This window comes from Onychostruthus taczanowskii, unplaced genomic scaffold (genome assembly GCF_017590055.1).
Source record: "Onychostruthus taczanowskii isolate IOZ18803 unplaced genomic scaffold, ASM1759005v1 scaffold11, whole genome shotgun sequence".
Taxonomy (NCBI): Eukaryota; Metazoa; Chordata; class Aves; order Passeriformes; family Passeridae; genus Onychostruthus; species Onychostruthus taczanowskii.
This window is the reverse complement of record NW_024497629.1, coordinates 893,101-914,890: the sequence shown is the minus strand read 5'-3', so window position 1 is coordinate 914,890 and position 21,790 is coordinate 893,101. Positions and strand designations below refer to the sequence as shown.

Sequence of the window (21,790 nt, the reverse complement as noted above, 5' to 3'; positions counted from 1 at the left end):
TATGCAAATGTTTATTTTGGTAAAAATTATCATTTCTATGTAATGATAATACCAGTGTTTTGTCCTTATATTTATTGGTTTCCACTCCCACTATTTGACAGATCTCCAACTTTTAAAGATTTATCCAAGTAAGAGAGGAACATAGTGTTCATTTAAGTTTTTGAGAAATTACCTCTAGCCACGAGTGTTAATGCTGAATAAGTTCTCAAATAGCAGCTTGGTGTCTGGCACCTCAGCTCGTGGTTATGTCAATCTCTACACTTGGGTTTGGAGAGGGGTTTTCCTATTAACTGGTTTTGCGTGGGATTGAGGTCCATTTTCCGTATTTCAGCTTTATTAATTCCCTAAATGTTTCCAGGATCTAGGATGGGGTCAATATATTTGCTGACTTCTTTGACTGGCTGGTTGTTCTTTTAGACTTTTGTTCTCGAGGTCAGATTTGTTCTAAACTGTAAGGACTGCATCTGGTGGTATGGCAGAGGGGGCAGGTGATGTAACATTTGTTACCAGATTCTGCAAACAAATTGGTTTGTTGAACCTCCGTCTAGACTTCTGCATGTTTCCATCCAGTGAAGGAAAAGCAAAGAGCTTGTTTTCCTTTCAGAAACTTAGATCTCAGATTTCAGAAACCTAGATCTTAGATTCTTAGATACAGAATTAGTCAGACTTCAACAGAACCTGTTAAAAAAGCTGTGACAGTGTAACTAAAAACTGCACCATTATGGGTGTCCAGCTAGCTCAAGGCTGACGTTTTCTGACTTCTGAGGCTGTGATTTTATCACCTTTGATGGTGACTTAACAATTTTTGTGGATGCAGTTTCCTGCATCTCAGAGAGAAGCAAGGAAACCCCTCAGTCAGTGAGACTCGTAATTTGGATTCATGGCACAGATCTGTTGGAGTTCATGGATTACCTGAGGGTAAAGGCAAGATGCCATCTCTTTTGCTGGCCAGTGCTGAAGAGAGTGAGGCACATGCTTTACTAATGGGCTTGGAGGTACCTGCTCATAACAGGCCATAGCAGCTCTGCCATCCTGCATCAAGGAGGAACATGCTACAGGGACAAAGAGCTGTTTATGTTTAACACTAGTGATTGCACTGGGATGTGAAACTTGACACAAACAGCCTCATTAGTTTTGAGATGAAGGTTGGTAAATCAGGTAATTGAAAACTGTCATTGTGCTGCTCCTGTTTATCTTTGCTTACTGTAGCGTTCACTGTAGCTTGATATGAATCAACCCAGGAGAGTCCAAACACACTGGGCCTGGCTGGCCCAGACACAGCAACTCTTCATTACCAGGGCAGAATGAGCCTGTGTCTGATGCAGATTAGGGTAAATAAATATTCTGAGGAAGCAGAGCTCTGCATCTCAGGTGGAGGATGAACAGGTAATGCTGTCACCTCAAGGGAAAGGCTTGAAACCCCTTTGATTCCTCCAGAGAAATAATGGAGTCTTGGAGATAAAAATCATTGCCTTGGGGATGGGGAGGAAAGAAGATGGGTCTGGAGGAAGCAGAGAGGGAGTTCAAAGGACACTTTTTATGACGATCCTAAGCAGAATGAGCTGTAAGATAAGTGCTACCTTACAATTAGGGAAGGTTTTCAAGCCTGCTGCTGTCATCCTTCAGCTCTGGGAGAGCTTCTGCTATGGAAAGAGTCCCATAAAGAGTTAGCTAAAGTACTCTGCAACCCCTGAGCTCCACTGTTCATAAGATGTGTGCATCTGAGACCTTTAATCCTTTTATCTCTGTGTTTTGTAGGTTTTGTTTTGTTTTGTTTCATTTGGTAAGGACTGCAGCCTAAAAGTCACAGGGGAAGACTGCAGGGAAGAATGGTCAGTCTGTTGTAGTGAAGTGGTGACAGGAAGGAGGCAGGTGGGACTTTTGTTTTTCATTCTGGTATAATTCATATGTTTTATAAATTAAAAATTTAAGACATGTTTTATAATGGACTTGTAGTTTCCACTGCAATAGCTGTAATGCTAAACTGCAGTGTAACCAAGATTTTATGGTGGCTGACACAACTTTGAGGTTACTAAATAGATTTTCTCACGGAATTATTTCCTCTGGCATAAATATACCCACGTCCTTGAGGCTGAACAGCAATCTGCCATCTAGAGAATGGATTTCAGGCCTGGGGTGGATCTGGAGGGTTCTGTCTGGCTGTCCTGAGATCTCCATGCTTGAATAGGAGGGGTACAGCCTCAAAATCACTCATGATCCATCCATGCTTTCACCTCAGAAAAGCAGATCTACCCGAGAATGATTGTGCAAGATGACATCTGACTGTCATACATCTAAAGAAAATCTTTCAGGAACTCTGGAGAGAGAGAAGTGGAGCAGAATTAAAATTACATGGCTTATCTCTGTGGTTATTTTTTTTCCCTGTAAGCTTAACCCTGCTATATAGACTTTCTATTCTTTGTCATATCGATGCCTTTAATGGTGCTTTAAAAATTCTGACCATGAGTAAGTGGTAGATATTTATAATTTTAATACCACAGTTTATTTTTTTTACCTGGGAACCACATTGAATAGCCTCATAAATAGGGTAACTCTTGTGTCTCCATGCCTGTTAAGACCTGTGCAGATTTCAAATATAGTAATTAACAGTAATGTTGGCAGGTATGAGACTTCTTTACTAGTGAGGAGCTTGGCAGCCAGTCTGCCAGCCCTTTTCAAGCAGGAGACTGCAAGCTGCAGCCAGAGGAATGTGTCAGCAATGAAAGGCTGACCCTTGATTCAGAGATCACCCTAACTCCTCCTAATTGAGGTTAATGCCAGAAGCACTGACACCTTGATGATCACTCATTAGTGCCTGAGGCTACTGGAGATTGCTGACAGCTCCGTGAAACACACATTAGATGAAATTTAAAGGAAGCGTTTGACACCAGGACCAATTAAGATATATTTGTATTAATGTATATTTGCCTTCCCTTTTAAAAAATGTATCAAGACAATGACATTTCCTTCCACCCTTTATAGAAGGATTCATGGCTGGTGCCCTTCTGACACATTTCTCTGTTGTGCACCTACAACTGTCCTGCTAGTTTCTACTGCCCTCTCTCCACTTTAATGTGAAACAAATAGGAAATTCTCTGGGATTTGGGAAATGAAAATTTGGAAAATTTATTCCTCACCATGAAATGAGAATTAGAATACCAGGACAGAAACAAGAATAAAAAATAGCAGGTTTTGAAAGTCACCAAAGGTGCAAATATACGTGACCTCTGTAGTGGCATCTTGGTACAACTGAGGTTTGTGAGCTGTTGCTGTAATAGAAAATCAATGTAATAGGCACTCAGGGGTGTCTATAGCCCATTGATGAGAGCTACATGGGCATGGATACATTTGAGGGATGTGGTTTACTGGTGAACTTGTCTGGGTTAATGGTTAAACTCAGTCTTATAGCCTTTTCCAATTGAAATGATTCTATGATCAAATGTGTAATTTAACTGCTGGGAAGTGCACTAATGAATGTTACCACAGCTACAAGAATCAGCAAGGATTGTTGTGCAATGCACTCACTTCCTAAGAAGCATTTCCTGCTATGGGTGATGTTACATAGGCAGGGCCAGCCAAATTTTGGGAGAAAGTGTTAGTCTCATTTTGGGTGTGGAGAACATTTACACAGGGGTTTGTGTCATGGCAGCTGAACCGAAGAACTGTCAACTCTCTTATCAATGTATATTCTGTGCAATGTATATTCATTTTTAGATGAGTAGATACATGCTTCGTTCTCCATGTGGAATTCTCACCATGCAGTGTCTGCTGCCCAGTCTTTGATTACATGAAAGAAAAGAAAGCAGCAGGATTTGGCAAGTTAATATCTAATTTACTGCTGTTTTGAACCTGAGGTGTGGCTCTCCATGGTCAAACCACTAGTCCTGTGTGGACTAGGCAGGGAGGAGGGTGCTGTGCCTTGTGTGAATTATGTGATTTATAACAGCTGAATGATGGCCAGCCTGGGTCTCTTTAGTGTTACTAAAAATAATTTCCTTTATCCATTTCAAGTTCTTGTTTGGGAAAGGCCAAATAATGGCAGAGTGTAGAGGCTGACATTTACCTGTGATCAAACCCAGCCCTATATCATCCTTCAGTACTATAAGAGAACTCCAGGGAATCACTCTTTCCCCTCACTTTGGATATTTTTTTCCATTTCTGCTTGATCTCTGAAGCCCAAGGCATGTGCACCACAACAATGGGTATTTTATCTTCTGTTTGTAGGTAAGTTTTGGAATGGGCCTTTATTGTAATGCTGTCTGGTTGTCTCTGCCCTGGTGCTTAGAGACTGGGATGCCAGGGAGCCATTTAAGAGTAGCCACCTCCCAGAAGTTTCTTAGGTCATTTCTGCTCAGCACAGATGACCTTTTGGGAGCACCCCACCTTACAGTGGGGAGGAGATTGCCATGGAAGTTTTCTTCTTTGGGAAACTTTCCTTAACATTCATCCAGCACTTGCATTTCCGACCTCCTTTTCAAGACCTCCATTTATTCAAAATATCCACACAGTTAATGCCCCTTCAGACAGACACTTCAAATACTGTTGACAGTGGCTACTTTTCATGTCCTGTTTTAGTCACTGTTTAGCTAAGCCATTCATGTTCAGCTCCTTTAATCTTCCGTCATAAATCAACCTGCACAGCCACTCAATTGTCTTTTTGTTGCTCTTTTCCACAATTACCTGTATCTTTTAACAAACACTGAGCAGGCTTATGATTATTTTCTCCCTGGGGGCCAGCAGAGACTTACAATCTCTTTGCCATATATTAGCCATGACTGTTGTTTCAGCATTGGGCAGCAGCAGCACCATTACCTAGAAAGAGAAGCTGACTCTCTCTCTGCAGTTTCAGTCCCAAGTATCCTGCTGCTCAGTGTTTCACTTATTATCCCTCATTTAGGTGAAGTGAGCCAAAAAATGTAGGAGTTTCTGAATGTCAGAGTAGGGAAGCATTTCTGCATGGGGAGGACAGGATTGTGAAGAGCAGTATCAGGATCCTCTGCTGGCTGGTTGTGTTTCCAGCTTTACTGACACACAGGCCTGCGGTCTTAAGGATGACTGATACTGCATAATATAAACAAGGAAGCAAATCCTACTAGATCCCTTCCAAAGATATTTAACTAAATTCCTTACCTATGAGCCCACCCTGGGCCATCTTTTATCTTTGAAAGCCATCTCACAGCTGCCTGCAAAGACTCTGAAGGCTGGCTAATCCCAGCAGATGGACCTTGGTGGTGGTGCCTGGAGGGGAAGGAGCAAGGGTGGGAGGGCAGAATCTTGGAGGTCTCTTTGTTAATGGGTGTCACTCCATTTTGGTTCAAGCCGAAGCCTCAGGGAGAAGCAGAAAACTGGTATGCAGCTTCATTTGGAGTCCAACAAACCTGTTTTGGGTCAAAAGTTGCCCGAGCCTGAATAAGCTCATAGATTGCAGGGACCCAGGGAGTAAATGAGGATTGCACTATTTAGTCCCTGGATCATATTTGCTTCAAGCTTTGATGAAATTCTCAAAGTATTTTCTTTAGAAGAAAAAAAAATGCTTATTGGAATGGACAAAATATGTCTTTTTTAAAAGGGTCCATGAAAAATGAGAAAGAAAATAACAGCTTACAAAAGGGCAAACCCCTACTACATCTCTTCCCCAGACATGGTAGTCAGCATGGCCCAGTGGAGGGGCACTGGCCTAAGGGCAAGAGGTTTTCTGCTTAACCCTGATCAATCATCAGCTCCTTGGGCAGTCACTGTGCTTCCTCCTGCCTGGTGTGGTTAGATCCTGAGCCTGTGTTTGCTCACATCTGGCAGGGGAGAGCTGCAGCCTCCCTCCCTCCCTGGCATTTTGGTTTATGCATCGAGTGCAGACATGATCACACAGATGTGAGGAGTCTCTGCTTTCAGTGCCTACAGTTGCTGTTGAACTTTATTGACACGCAGCTTCAGAATGATCAGGTGTTAAGCTCCTGCCTGACACGTCCATTGCTGTCATGATAATTCTCTCAGTCATTAATTCAATGACGGTCTCACATTTATCTTATTTTTTTATTGTTGTTACTTATTGTTATAATTTTTATTACTATGAGAAAGAACTAATATTAAATTCTCTTCCTCTCTACTTTTTCTCCAGCGAAAAAAATCAAATGACTAGGAATATACCTCAGGATTACATACTAACACACATTTTTTAACATGCTGCATATTGATCAAAGGGTCTGACTTCTTCTGTGTGAGAGATGTATCTGATTCCCACAGGGAGGAAAGGCAAATTTTCTCCTCTGTGCTATTAGAGATGATCAAAACCTTCTGCAGATGCCTTGAGTATCAATGAAGAATGAAGTATAGGATGTTGGTGCAATGCTGTGGCTCTCTTTTGGGAGGATTGAAGAACCACATGGTAAACTGGAGTTGAAGCACATGTAATGTAAATTTTCTATCAGATATTTCTTAGCTTGTTAAAGTACTAACAAACAAATGGATTTTCTTTGCTTCCTCACCTCATAATTCTTTGTCCTTTAAGTTGTGCTGAATTAGATATGAGGGTACCTCTGACAGTACAGAAAATTAAATGGGGAAGGCACAGATACTGGTTTGTACTTTCTGTTTTTCTTTCCTTCCTGTTCCTGTTCATTGTTGTCAGGGTAGTGATTTTCTCTTAAGCAACACTTAGGCCTGTGCATATGTTTGCATTTAATTTCCAGATGGGGAGGCAGGCCTCTAATAACAGTGTGAGCTGCTGCTTTATGGACCTGGCTGGCTGACTGAGTTACCTTCTTTTTACAGCTGGCCAAAAACTGCGCCCCACACCCGGGATGCCGACACACCCATGGCTGAGCCAGGCTTTTGGGCTCTCAAGCCAGACTGGTGCAAAAAATGATTTACCTGTCCTAGACTGTGAAAAGGTTCACCAGCTCTTTACATATATGGGGGTCTTGAACCCAGGATCATACAAACTGCTTTACTTTGTGGCATGACTGCTCTTGATAAATGTTTTTCCTGAAGTCTTGCGAGATTTAATTCAAGGAAATGTATTTAACCATTAGCATTGACATTTTGGTTATGGCAAAAATATTTTCCTGTGTAGAGGGACTTGTAATGATCCCTTTGTTTCTCTGTAAGTGCTCCTCTGCAGACTTCCTGAAGGGATTTCTGTCTCTCTGTGTCTCAGGGGTCTCATCCTGGCTTGGAGAGTTGTGTATTTCTGAGGGACCTTACTTAGCAAGATGTAGGTTTCAGTGTAGCTGGGTCCAACCCACTTTAAAGTACAAGACTAAAGGTTTGGACTAGTGACCTGCAGTCTAAGTAGAAGGTTGGAGTACTGAGTGTACAGACATACTGATCTGAATAGAAATGCATTTGCAAATAGGTGTGTTATTAAACATGCTCTAATGCTGACCAGATGCAGCTGTCTATGCTATAATCAGCTACATATGGACTAGATACCTTGGCCTCCCTTTGTAGTCAGTATTTGAAAAAAAAAAGGCTTTTCTAGGTTGAAGTTCATCTCATTTTCAAGTAGGTATCTCAGGTACCCCTTACAAGTGTTTGTTTCTCTCTCATTTTTAAAGGAACCTGTGGTGACAATACCAGATATGAATATCTGCATTGTTGACATCTGAAGTTAGGCCAGATAGTTCTTATCCTGAATACGTTTTATAGAAAATTATCTATTTTCAATAATTATTTGTCATTACTTTCTTAAGTCTTCAAACCTCATGATGTCTAAATTATCTTCAAGAACATTGTTGTTTTACTGAATTGCTTCAAATAATTTCTTTTTTTAAAAAACATATCAGTCTTTGACAGTTTCAGATCTTATTACCAGAAAAGTAGAAAATTAGTGCACAGTTAAATTATATCTGCTTTGTGTAAATAACATCTCTTCTGAAGAGCTCTTAGCCTTCAGTGGGTTTGAACCCTGTTTTGCAGGATGGGATTCAGGTTTTGATTCTGATTCTGAATGTAACTGTCTAGAGGTTTCACAGCTCTTGCTGTAGCCAGGGAAATTTGTTTTTGTACTGGCTAGATACATGGAGCTCAGTAGCCCATATATACACATAAAGTGATATTTTAGACAATTTGGTTTATTTATAGATTCTGCCTAATATTTGCACAATGTGTCTTTGATGTTTCAGCCTAGGGCCATCCAAAAGCATTCAACAGTCATATTTAACTGGATTATGGGTATTTGACCAGCTGGATTATTCTTGATCACTGCTGACAATAATGGATTCTCACACACAGAATGCCCATGTGGACAGTTGCATGTTGACTTCCCAGCCTCTTGTCAGTGTGCAAAGATGAAACCTTGGGAAGAGTTTATCTTTGTCTGAGGGATGCAGTGGTCTTAACATAGTTTCCTTGCTCTGGCAGCTGTTCCTGTGAAGGAAACAAGAATGCAGGAGAGAGGCATGTTGCTATTTATTTCTTGTTTTTATCCATCTTTGAAAACAGTGGATCCTAAAAATGGACATGGCAATGATGTCCTTCTTACAGCACAGAAAAGCAAAGATTCTCTTTTCTATTTGGGGCATCAAAGGAATCCTTGTCCTTCTGAAGTGTATTTCTTTTCCCCAGTTTGTGAAAAAAGAAAATTTTTCCCAATCTTTTGTTTCAGTGGAAGCTTATCCAACGCAGAAGCAGGAGTTTGCTGTTAGGGCTAGAATTTGTAACATTGAAAACATGACAATTCTCCACCAGAAATGCCTTGAACCAGCACAGGAATAACAATTTGTCCCATAGTTAAAACTCCTGGTGGTGTTTATGCACTGTATCAGGCAGAATGCTCCTGCAGATCCAGTTTCACCAGCTCTGTGTGATGTTTGTCCTCATGGAATCAGCTGGGGTGACACCAGCAGGTCCATGAGCACCTCCAAACCCTCCTGCTTCCTGACTGCCCAGCCATCCTGTTTGCCCAGCTCTGCAGGGGATGTTCTGCCTGGTGTGAAGGACATGCTGCAGCCAAGCCTGCAAGGAGCTGCTTGCTTGGACAGCCTGTGTCACTTGAAGAAGGGACCAGGCCCCTGCAGTGAACACCTCCAGGAACACAAGAAAACTCTCCATTCTAAGCAGAGAATTCAGCCCATGCAGCTTCAGCTAGGTCCAGTGGTTTGTGAGGTTATACCAGGAACTACCCAGCCCTGATCTTGGCAAAAGCCAACACAGCCTAATTAGAGCCTTTTCCAGCTGGCTCCAAACCCATCAGCACCATCAGCCAGTCTTGCAGCATGCCATGCTTGGCGACTCCACTGTCCCTGCCCCATGGAGGTGTCCTGGGAGTTACTGGTGCTGGTTTGGTGCCTACTGGTGGGAAATCCTTGTGTCAGGGTGAGTCCCACAGCTTGCAGCTCCCAGCATCTCCTATGCACTTGGTGTCTCCCAAGCAGCAGAGTGGGCAGGGAATGAGTCTGAATACATCAAGGAGGCAGCTATGACCTGCCAGGCATCCCTGATACTGGGCAGCCAGACTGGAGATTTAACTGTGTTTTGGAGAGAGTCCCCATGGGTTACAGTTGTACAATAAAAATGTTCTCTGGCCCAAAGGGCAAGTGGCAAGGCATGGCTCACATCTGAATAGAGGAAATCTCCATACCCAAACTGCAGTGAAAATTCCCTGGCTGCCCTGTCTCCTGAGCCATGCCAGGGCAGAGAATGGACCAAAATGTCTCTGGAAATTTTATAAGTTACAAGCTGTGTGCAATTCCAAGCCAGTGCTTGAGCCCTTTAGTTTATTAATATATCTATATCTATATCTATATCTATATCTATATCTATATCTATCTATCTCCTGTATTTGAGCTCAGATCAAGGAGTTTTATTGATCTTTATTCTTCCTGTCCCTCTTTGTTTATTCTTCAGTCTTTCTGGGATAACAGGCATTCATGAGCCTGGCATGCTAAAAAGCATCCCTGCTACTGATAACACAGCTTCACTGTCAGAAAGGGCTATGGGGCTGCAAAAAAATATGGGGGAAATATTGAGACTGTCTGGGTCCTGTGAGCTGGACAGTAAGTCTGGCATTGGCCAGGGAATGGCCAGTGAACCCTGAACTTGGCTCCCATCATAGTGAGAGAGCAAGAGAGGAACAGAGGTGAGGGCTGTGCCCTGCCACGGCAGGGGATGCTGCCCCATTTTTTGGTTTTGAGGTGTTCTCAAATATTTTTTCCAGTTCTTTCTCTCATTTTTGTTGCCATAAGGTTGGCAAAGCAAAACAAGCTAATGCCAGTTGTTCCTTCTGTCCACAGTACGTGGCCACTTGGCTGCTCAAGTTTCCTCTTCTCCTTTTGCTGTTCTCCCTCTCTGAGAAAGCAGCAGCTGTTCCATGCACCTCTGTCTGAGACATTCAGAGCAGGAGATGCCTCTTCTCTCACACTAATGACCTTGTCCGTGATTTCTCAGCCTAAGTGGAAGGAAAAGCAATTGGACAACATCCATCATTATTTCGACTGGCAGTGGAAACCAAACTGGGCGAATTTGATAACTTTGAAAAATACAGACCCCTCAGACCAGTGTTTCTTTTGGACATGTACCTTCTAGTATCATTTAATTTATTTCTTTAATTACCCCTCCAAATCTTTATTAAATATTACCAGTTGAGTCTGAACTCTGGTTTTCTTTGAAGGTTCTTGGGATCAGATCCTATTGCCAAGAGAAGTTGGAACATTTCTAGTCATTAACCAAGAATGACTCTGAAAGGGGCTTTGGGATCAGAAGTATGGAGATATTGAAGTAACCTTTCCAGTCATAGTTTGAATCCCTTCTTAGATAACAGCAGGGAGAAAGTCCAAACTCCCTAAACACAGTGGACAGAAAAAGTCAGTAAGAGAGGATGTCTTGTCCAAGTGGCTCCTAGGACCTGCTGCAAAATACTTTCAGTGGAGTCAACAGGTTTTGAGTCAGGTCTCGGGTGACTCTGTTCTGCAATAAACATAGCAGTAATTGTAGACCATGGTGCTCATTTTGGTCACCATAATATTATTATAACAGATTCCCAGTCCACAAACACACCCTTTCCTTTGCTAGCCCAGCAGATCCTGTGAACCAAACATGCTGTTGAAAGAGAGTTACAGATAATGTGGTTTCCCTGAGCCTTTCAAACATGTTATAAAACCAGAGGAGCTGCAGTAATCATCATTATTAGTAAGCAGACTTGGAGCCTGAGTCTGAATATGCTCTGAGTATAAACAACCTGTGTGCGTGTGCATCCTCCCTGCCTTTGGTGATGAGTGTTTCACTGTGAGATTAGGGGATGAAGGCTCTGAGATAATGATTTCAGCTATGTGCCTCTTAGCGCTGTAAAGCCCATAGAATATCAGAAAATTTATTGCTGTGACTTAGTTGCAAACTCCCTGGAGTGGACAAGGGTTGTGGACCTCATGATAAATAGCACACACTAATATTTAGCAAATGATAATGCAGACAACAGAAAAATGGGAATAGAGGAAAGTATACTCCCAAGGGCTGACAACTAATGCAAAGAGCCAAGAAATAGTTTATAGTGGGAGGGAATTTCCCCAGCTTCCCTCCTCCATGCATAAGTCACTGCATTATGGATGCATTGCACAGGGCCCAACATTGATCCCTCCAGCACCAAAGTTACTCCTGGCAGGAGTTCAGAACATACAAACTCACAAAGCCCTGCAGGCAGAGCAGACCTGATGTTTTCCAGCCCCAGCTGGAAGGTGGTAGAGCCTATATTTGAAGCAGATGAAAGGGCTTGTGACTGAAGCTTAACTGGTTGTTTATAGGGCTTCTCTGATGTGTCTGTGCCATCTGCTTCATGCACAGGGCAGGCATCTTACCAGACCACTTCTCTGTCAACCCTTCCCACTTAGCCCCTTTCCAGAGAGCTAAAAAATCCTCCATCTTCTTTCACCCAACCAACAAGGACATATTTGTGCTAGAAATCTCCCTCTGCCTGGGATATGTCCTCCTGGAAGAGTGACATTCCCTGACCGTAAACAGAAATGTGTCATTGCAGGGGATGAGGCACATGCAGCATGATGTCACAGGGTGGTGGGTGAGCCCTTCTGGGATCAGGATCCCTTGGTGAGGTATTGTACATGCATTTGTGCAGACAGCACTGCTCTGGTGAGTGCTGTGCCAAATTATGTCAGCCCTTGAGGCAGAAGGGTTTGTACAGCTGGTAAGGGGTTGGGGTAAGCTCTGGGCTGGGGTGACCTGCAGCCCCTTTTCCTTTTTATGGCCTTTGAAAGAGGCAGCTGGAAGATGGATGATGCCAGACAGCTGTGGCTGCCACTTCCAGTCTGGGATGGGGAAGGGGATGGGCATGGTGAATTCCTGGTGAATGAGTAGTAAGGAAGGAGAGGGAGGAATGAGGGGCAAATCACAGTCTTAAGACATGACAGGTCTACAGTGGATGAGGCAGCTTCCCCTTGATGCCTGCAGGAAATCTGGGTCATTAGAGGGTGACGGGTGCCTTAGCAGAGCTGTCTGTCCTGTGGTGATGGAAAATGTCCACCTCGTGCAGCACCACTGTGCTTAGCCCACAATTGAAATGAGCAAACTCAGAGGCAGAGGGTGACAATGCCCAAGGGCTTTAGATGTTACTTTGGGAGAGAAGGTGAAAAATTATTGTGAGAAGTAAGGCTTTGATTGCAATTGAATTTGATTTTTCCTTCATTTGTGGGAAATACAGACTGTTGGAAATCAGACATTCAGTCATGACACTTGTGAGAGACAAGGATTAGAACTGCAGACTTGGGCTCATAAGGTGAGAATTAAAGTTTCCTGTGTGATTATATGGAAACTGCAGTAAAACACACATAAAACCAAATTGCAAGTCATGCGTTTCAGATGCTGGAAAGGGAGGAATGATGGATAGCCTGTGGCAAAATCCAATGTATGTACGTGTGACTGCAAAAGATCAGAAGAAGGCATAAGCATCTGATTTAGAATACTTGTAGTGCAGAGGCAGATTCGTAGCATATGTCGAGAGCTTATAGGGAACAGGCCATGCAAAATGTGATACCACACGCAGAGAGCCAGCACTCTGGAAACTTCCTTCTCCTGGGAAAAAGATCATGGAGCAACATTTATTTTTAAGAGGCACCCTCATGTTTTATATATTTGCGCTTTCTGTCATGATATTTGATAGCATTGCATTTCATCACTTGGAGACACACTGCTTGGGAAGGCAGGCTTGGAGAGTACCTGTGCTCTGCTCAAACCCCTTTTCTGTGGCTGCATGCCATACTAGTCCCTTTATTTGGCCATTGTGTGTTCTGAGTGCAAATTGTGTGTAGTTGGGTTGAACTAATGAAGTATATCCTGGGAGAGATGCACTGGAGGAGGACACCATGGATTGACAGACCCAAGAAGTAGATCCAGTGAGATGCCCACAAATAGCAAGTCCAACCCTTCCTCCTGAGTTCAAAAAGAACTTAACATGAAACCCATACACTTTCAAACCCCTGTGTTCTCAAATCAAAGCAGCAATGCCCTAATTAAAGCTGCTTCTAACCCTGACTCCTTACACATAACACAGAGGAGCTGGCTGTCCTTCCTGTGCTCTCCCTGACAGCTCTTTTTATGAGCAGACTGGAACACTGTGCATTCACCTCTGGCTGTGGGCAAGCAGGAGCCTCTGACAGTGACCTGCTCTTGCTGGAGTGGAGGTGACTGGTGGAGGAACATCTCTACCAGCCAAAAGTCTCTCATATGTGATTTCACAGACCCTTCTGTCAACATCTCCTTCACGCTGGATGAAATATCATTTGGTTGAGGCTGGGGGAGGAACCTTCCTCCTTCAGATCCATTTTCCAGTGAGTAGGGGCTGCTTTCAGGTATTGAACAGGCAGCCAAGGCCTCTTACTGCTCTTTGCTGACACCATCACTCAGCATCCTCCTGCAGCCTAGCTGGGGGGAGTGGGGGCCCTCTGGCTGCTTTCCAGCCACCAGCAGCTGCACGTTCCCCTCCAGAGAGGTGACTCTGGCCCCAGGGAGATGGTCCGGTGCAATGGTGTTTGGAAAGACCCACAGCAAAAAAGCAGAACTGGGAGGAAGGGATCATTGCTGGGGTAAGAATGGGAGAAAAGACTACAGGAGGGAAACTGGCAATGAGAGACGCGGTTGGCAATGGGAGAGAAGTGGGAGTGATGGAAAAGGAATGAAAGAGAAAACTCTGAGAGGAGCAGTTCAATCACTTTGTAGATAATACAGGATACTTGAGCCAGGATTTCAATTTTTCTTTTTTTTTCTTTTTTTTTTTTTAATATTCCAGCTCTGATCTGAGTTACTGCAGAAGAATTGTTTTATTGTTTTGTGCCTGACTTTCCCCATTTATGAACCGATAATGGCCATTAGCAAACCTATAGCAGGTGAGGGCATCTTCAGATCCAAGCCAGGAAGTGTTGACACTTGAGCATTATTGATAGACATGTGGAGACAGGCTGTCTCTGTGAATACTTCTGCAAAAATCTTGAGTCTCTTTAAATTTGGCAGCTCCTAGAGCGCATGCACCAAACATGAAGCACCTTCCCAAGGTCTGACACTGGTACTTGTGCCCTTAACTGTTCTGCCAGCTCATGACAGGTTTTGCAGAGCTGGTGTCATGAGGGGAGGGAGCAGCAGAGCTCCAAGCACATCCTTAAGGACCAACCACCCATAAGATTTGTCTGCAGTTCCAAAAGTGCAATTGAGTTCTCTGTCTGAACCAGTCCTGGAAGCCTGGACAGGCCTGAGTGACCTTAAACAGGTCAATTACTAACTCATTTCTTCATCTCTGCATTTAAAAAATAAAATAGGAGGATACTTTGCAGAAGAGTGATGAAGGTAGTAAGGTAAAGACTAGGATGTGATGAGATATATTCAGAATCTGTGGAAGTGCTCAGATAAAAATTCTCCATGAAGGTGGATGCTCTTATCTGCCATTCATCTGCCATTCACCTCACTGCACTCCACCCTTGGTCACTAATCATTAACATCACTCAGAGACTTGAAGTGATTTCAGCAAATTGTCTGAGATGTGCTGCTTCTCATTTCAATAGTTCTTAGGCAAGACAACAGGAGAAAGTAATGCAATGTCACAATGCTGATAGCAAGCGAGTCACAAATGCTGATACCAAGAGACTTATTTAGTCCATTTTGATCTTTTTTGTCTTGCTTTTCTCATCTCATCAAACAATTATTGCTGTACTCCACAACTGTGCCTCCCTGAGATCCTTCCTTAGGACCCACAGCCCCGGCCTCAAGCTCCCTAAAGAACTGGTCATTTTGAAGATCTTCACCGTGTCTGCAGTTTCGCTCACATCTCTCTTCAGAACCCGAGTAAGTGATGAGGTGGAAGTATTAGACACTTCAGATGGAAGCATTATAGACACAGTCCTGGCTGTTGTACTTGATGTAGGCTGCTGCTTGTGCTTCACTGGCCTGTGTGTGCAGCAGAATGTTGGAACTGGTGGGACATAGTAGGGAGCCAAGGATGTTCAATAGTCTGGTGTTCAGTTACTTGAAAGTTTCACATCTTCTGAACCAAGGCAGTATTTGGCCTTTATTTTCTCCCTGCTTTGCTGTCCCAGAACTGCCCTGGCCAGTTACTTATGCCAGTCTGAGTCACACAGCAGCTGGAACAAGCTTCTCTCTGCATTAGTTTTTGGAAATGTTTGTGCTTTGAAAGGGTAGGGCCCATGTAGAGGACACTTCATTTTCTCCAATTTACATCATTTTGCTGCTCAGATGTTTGGTTGTTTTTTGGGGTGTGTATGTCTTCAAACTTCCAGAACTCTGTTGAAACAGCTATTTCATGACTGGTGATGAAAATTTGTATTTATGTTTAGTGGAATAACGCAAAGAAATAAAGATTTCAGACATGAAGCTGATACAGAATCCTGTTCTTGTACTGGGGTGACCCCGTATCCATGGTGGAAAAGGAGTTCTGATCTGTGCAAAGGGTGTCTGTAGACACTACAGACAGAAACTTTTTCACATGCCAATATACCTTACTGCACTTCTTGTGGGTTAGCTGACTTTCACCAAGTTGGGGAACATCCATAGAGTGCCGTGAGTGGAAGTGACATATTTACCTCGCCTTGTCTCCTTTCATCCCATTTTAGACCTCAAACTGTCTAACAGCATTAGGAGGCCCCACAGAATGAGAACTTGAAGTCAGTACTGCTGGATTTACTGAATCTCTGTGCTATCTCCTGACACTAACATTAACTGAATACATCAGGAATGGAGCAAATTTTTAGGGATATGGGAAACAGGAAATCGTAGAAATGAAACTTGGGAAACCAAATCTGCCTGCTGTGTTTGTCATGCAATTAATCAAGGAACTGGCTCACAAAGTTGTCTCTGAAAACCAGAAAAATCAAATGAGAACCAGAGGACAGAGGAAAATATGTTGTATTGATCTTTACAAATGAGCAGCAGTCATTAAAAGAGTTAGTAACCATCCAATAAATTTGGCTTCCATGTCTAGTGAAGGAGTCTAAATAAGGAAGGAAGAAGAATTTGCTGTGCCATGCATTCACATGGAGCCCTATGTATGTTAGCTAACCCTCAAGAGAGTTGCCAAAATGGAATGTAAATGATGGAAAAAGGAGGGCATGAATTTTGTTGTCATGGAATACTGGAAAAAAGACTAAACAAAGTAAATCTGTAAGCAGTTAAAGCAAACCTCATCCCTGGTGAAGAAGAGTTTATTGAATTTTCTGTGTGACTCAGAGCACACTTTAGTTTGATTCCTTTGTGGCATGTAGGAAATATGCTGCCCCTCTACACGTGTTGACTTCACCATTGAAAAGGAACATGGATGACACACACATAGATTTGTAGGAAGGAAATCCAGACAAAACTTAATCACTTAGCTTGATCCAACTGCAGGCCAAATAGATGAAAATAATATGGTCATTTAATCTGTGTAAATAAGATGTCTATTCATGTACTGAGGCAATTAAAGTATTGTTTCATAAAGACTGCGCTGAAAATTTAATTTAAATTGACTGGAGATGAGGATTATAAAGTAGACTGAAAACAGGCTGGAGGCACCAGAAACACATAGTAATGAATAAATGCCAAGACTTGGTGGAAGATACCTCAGGGGAACAGAAGGGAACAATGTTAGACTGTTTTTGTTTAAGATCCTTATTAATGGTTTGGAAGGAGGGTTGGCTATGGTAGCTCATTGTGGGATGGTGCTCATCTTGGGAGAGATCATGCTTTCCAAAATACTCATACTAATAACTTTTGATGTGGCGGACTTTGGATGAATCAAAATCACAGAAAATGGTGCCAGAAAGTTCAGTCTGCGGACCTTACCCAAAGTCCCAGTGAATGTACCTGTCTGTAGGTGCTTTCTACAGAAATCTGAGTCCATGTGGTCCACCATTTAGAGCAAACAAATTCTCTTAGTTTCCATTAGGGTTCAGCCTCTTCCATTCATTTATCTAATGTTTGTCCGACTTTGCCTGCATTGGATTCTCCAAACCAGAGTCTTCTGGCTGACCCCATGGACATGCTGTTTCACTGTCCTGGTGTTTGAACACGTATTGTGATTCCAGCAAGAATCGTGATACTAATAAGTATTTCAGACAGAGGGCTGGTGAGGTAATAGGGACCTGTAGGATCTCTGTTTCCTTACTAAATTTACTGTTCTCCAGCCTGTTTCCAGAGGCCTGGGAATTACTCAGTGAAAGCTGAACTTCAGGACTGTCCTTTGGGAATTATCACTATTGCTTTGAGATGGGGATTCAGTCCCTGGAGTCACCAGGCCACTGTTACCTCTGATTGTGGCTGTTCAGCTACCCTGCTGAGGGGACAAGGGCATGGTGCTGGCTGAGACAAGGGATGGACAATGCAGCTGGCCTTGCTGTGCACATCTGGGCAAAGGAGCTGGACAGGTAACCCTGTTCCTGTTATATCTGGAAAGAAGTGCATAGAAGGAGTTAAGGGAATGCAGAGCAATTTTCCCATAATTTTGCAATGCATTGGCTGGCACTGTCCAGCACTAGCTGTAATGTTCAGTTTTTATTTGTTCATAAGACATTGCTGGGCTACCCCAGAAGTCCTACACCCCTATATGTGTCTTCTACAAGGCTCAGGAAAAAAATGCAGCAGTGAGGTTGTCTGTGCTGGACCAGTTCTGCAAGGCTGGTTCATATTCCATGTGGTGAACTCCCTGGGGCAGAGAATGTCCTAATGAGTTTCATTTACAGAGCAGGGTTGGTCAGATGGGGGTATAGCTCAGTGGTAGAGCATTTGACTGCAGATCAAGAGGTCCCTGGTTCAACTCCAGGTGCCCCCTTCAGTGCTGCTTTTTAGGTCAGATATTAGAAAAACAATTTTTTATTGTGAGGGTGGTGAGGAACTGGAACAGGTTCTCCAGGGAAGCTGTGGATGCCCCGTCTCTGGAAGTGTTCAAGGCCAGGCTGGATGGGTCTGGAGCAACCTGGTCTAGTGAAAGATGTCCATGGCTGTTGCAGTGTGCTTTTATACTTTGTAATACTTTGTAATAGTTTTGATTTTGTATCCCCTTATTCTCCCCAGATGATGTACCCCTTTTTGTACCCCCTTCCTCTACCTGTGTAACCATTCTCCTGTGTTGAGATCATCCCCCAAATCCCCGCCCTGGCTCTCTGTCAGTCACTCAGCATCCCATCCCTTCTATCTAGATCTTTCGGTCAAAGCTGTCGAGTGATTAGCCCGAAGCCAGGGGTCAGCCCCCCAAGGATGATGTTATACGCTATCCCAAATGTCCGTCCCCTAAGGCTGCATCCCTGGAGGGTCTTTATTGGTCAGCAAATGTATCTACCCTCGGTTTCCTCCCCCCCTTTAAATGTAACCTCGAGACTCCTTTGTCTTGCTCTGAGCACGGCGCACCCCTGAGGAGTGGGGCTCTCTGGGGAGCTCCGAATAAACCTTGGACTGGCCCCCTGTTCAGAGTCGGCCTTTTACCCTCCACTGATGTCTCCAGCGTCTCTTCTGCTGCAAAGGTGACTAGCCTAGCTGCCCTCAGTACCCTCAGGGCACCAGAGAGTGTTCCCCCCGCTGTTGGTCTCTTCGGGGCTGCCCCCCCGCTGTTTGCCGACCCGGGGCTGGCCGGGGTTCACTGGGAGGCACCCAGAGAGACAGAGACACATGGCAGGGGATTGGAATGAGAGGATCTTTAGAGTCTCTTCCCACCCAAACTATTCTACGATTTTATGATTTTTTTGTGGTTTTAAGGAAACACAGTGTTTAGACACTGAGTAGCAGGATTGAGATTATGAAGGAAATTAAAGCATGAGCAACCAAAGGGACAAGCCACAGCCAAAAGGCAAGTAAAGATGGAGAGAAGGAGTGAGTGTTAACCACAGGAGCACATTTATTTCAGCCCCTGCAAGAATCTCCAGTTTCTCTGCATAGTCTTCTGGTTTGGGTACAGATACCACAATCTTAGGGTCACAAATGCCAAATTTTCCTCTTCTTCTCCAGTGCTTGGCTGAAGGAAACATTCCTCACATATTCCTGTGCTTAAGTGAACATTGGTTTGGGTCTTGAGTGGGAGGAATGACTAAGGACTAAGAATTAGTTGCTTGATTCATTCTCTGATTATTCTTTACAAGTATTAGAAAAGGTGCTATTATCTGCTGAAAGATCATTATTTTAATTGTGCTTTGATGAGAAGAGAAAACAAGGGAATCAGTTACTCAGTGTGGTCTATTAGTGGTGCATTAAAGAGAAATGCAGAATCCCATGAAACTATTCCCAAAGATGACATTTATTAGGTAGTAAAATAACCTCCCATAGAAGCATTTGAAGCTCTGTCACTTAACAGATAAATTACTGAGGCCAAGAGGCCATAAGACCTCCCTAAATTAATTGCTCTTTGAACTGGAGTGAAAATTTAAAAAGTTGGTTTGAAGATTCCCAGTGACTGTAAGTATCCCACAACCCTTGCCAAATTGTCAAAGAAACCAGATTTATATCTGTTCTGAATGTCTAGATTTAACTTCTACCTACTGTCCACTATGAGATCTTTTAAGGTTGAAGAAATTTCATTAGCTAATTCCAGCTCTCTCTTTGAATATTTACAGTCTGTGATTAAGAAACCTCTCAGCCTTTTCTTTGTAAAACTAAATAAGTAAATCTTCTCATGTCTTTCTTCAGAATGAGGTTTCCCAATTCTTTATTAATACTCGTGTCTTTCCCCTCAATTATTTTTAGTTCCTCAGTACCTGCAGCCTTTAGAACAGGCTCTGAATACCAGCAGCAGTTGCACCAATGCCAGGTTAGGTTGTTATATAATTTCTTTGCTTCTTCTACTTGGTATTACATCTCTAGTACATGCATTATGCTGCTGAAGACATCTGTTACACCACTTAGGATCTATCACTTTCTAGGCTTTTTCCAGTTTGCTTCTGGCCTCCTTTCTCATGCTCAAGAAGCAAGTTCTCCACTCTTCAATGTTACATTCAGGACTTTACTGAAATTCGTACTCTTGGCTTGTGTGCAGTTTACTGAATTCGTCTCTGGATTGGTTTGCTGTTTGTCCTCTGTATTCCATGCTGCTTCCCAAAATTCCACAAACTTACTAAATAATAGTCTAACCTTTTCTTCTGTGTCACCAATAAAAACATTAAATAGCAACTGGTAAGATAACATCTATAGGGGGCTGAAAGTTCACTTGCTGCGTGAACATTTGCCATTTATTATTTAATTTGGAAAGCTATCAGCTGATCTCCAATTAATCTACACTGTACTATGTTTATTTTAAACCAGCCAAGTATATTTCTCAAGAATTCAAATTTGGTGCTCCTCAAAAGCCCATTGCCTCAACACTATTACTTTTATCAAGATTGTTTATAGGCTCATCAAAATGTGAGACTGGATTAATTAATATGACTCCTTTTCCATTACACACTTTTGTTAATGTATAGTAATTATTTATTTGTTGAGCCCTGTCATGGATGTTCTGTGATTTTGCCCATGATTGATGTGCTGCAGAGAAGCCCATGATGATAGGTCTAATTACCCCTTTTTAATGTGTGCGGTGTATGGAGAACATTCACTTATTTACCTCTTAAAATCTTCCTCAAGTTTCAGGGAAGCATTGTGTTGCAGTGAGTTGGACACATACATAACATACATAACAAGAAACTACTGGATTTCACTACGGGATTTTAATTTTTAATACTATTCTAAATGTGTCTGTTGGTTTTTATTATTGTATCATTCTCCCTTCTGAGTAGCTGTTTGCATACAGAATCTCTTTGGTATGTGCTTCTTGAGAAAAGAGACAGGAGCAATCTTTGGAAAGACCACCTGACCTGGTCTGAACCCAACTATGTTATTTTCCATTCTTTTCCTGCACCCATCAGATGAGCATGGGAGCGTCTTCTGGTAGTGCATTAGTCAAAATGATCATACATCTTTCAACTATTGTTTTTATAACCTCTCCTCTGGAGAAGAGTGTTTGAAGTGCAGCATATTATTTCCTTAGGATTTTAAGGCAGTTTGACTTTTGTGAAATGTGTATCCTCTTACATATTTTAGAATCACACCATCATTAAGGTTGGAAAAGACCTTCCAGATCATTAAATCCAACCATTAACCCAGCACTGCCAAGCCCACCACTAAACCATGTCCCTCAAAGCCACATCACATCTTCTAAATATCTCCAGGGATGGAAACTCCACCACTGCCCTGGGCAGCTTCTTCCAGTGCTTGACAACCCTTTCAGTTAAGACAGTTTTTCTTTTAATTTTCCTAATATTCAATCTAAACCTCCACTGGAGTAACTTGAAGCCATTTCCTCCTGTCCTATCATTTGTTACCTGGGAGAAGAGACTCATCCCCAGGGTGC

The 21,790-nt window shown here is 42.9% G+C and overlaps 1 protein-coding gene and 1 non-coding gene across 3 annotated transcripts in view; both read left to right on the top strand.

The window, feature by feature from the left end:
- Positions 1-21,790, top strand: part of EVA1A (eva-1 homolog A, regulator of programmed cell death) — a 205,166-nt gene that overhangs the window by 106,135 nt on the left and 77,241 nt on the right. The window lies entirely within an intron of this gene.
- TRNAC-GCA lies at positions 18,179-18,250 on the top strand. The gene has a single exon. It is a non-coding gene; the product is annotated as a tRNA-Cys (tRNA).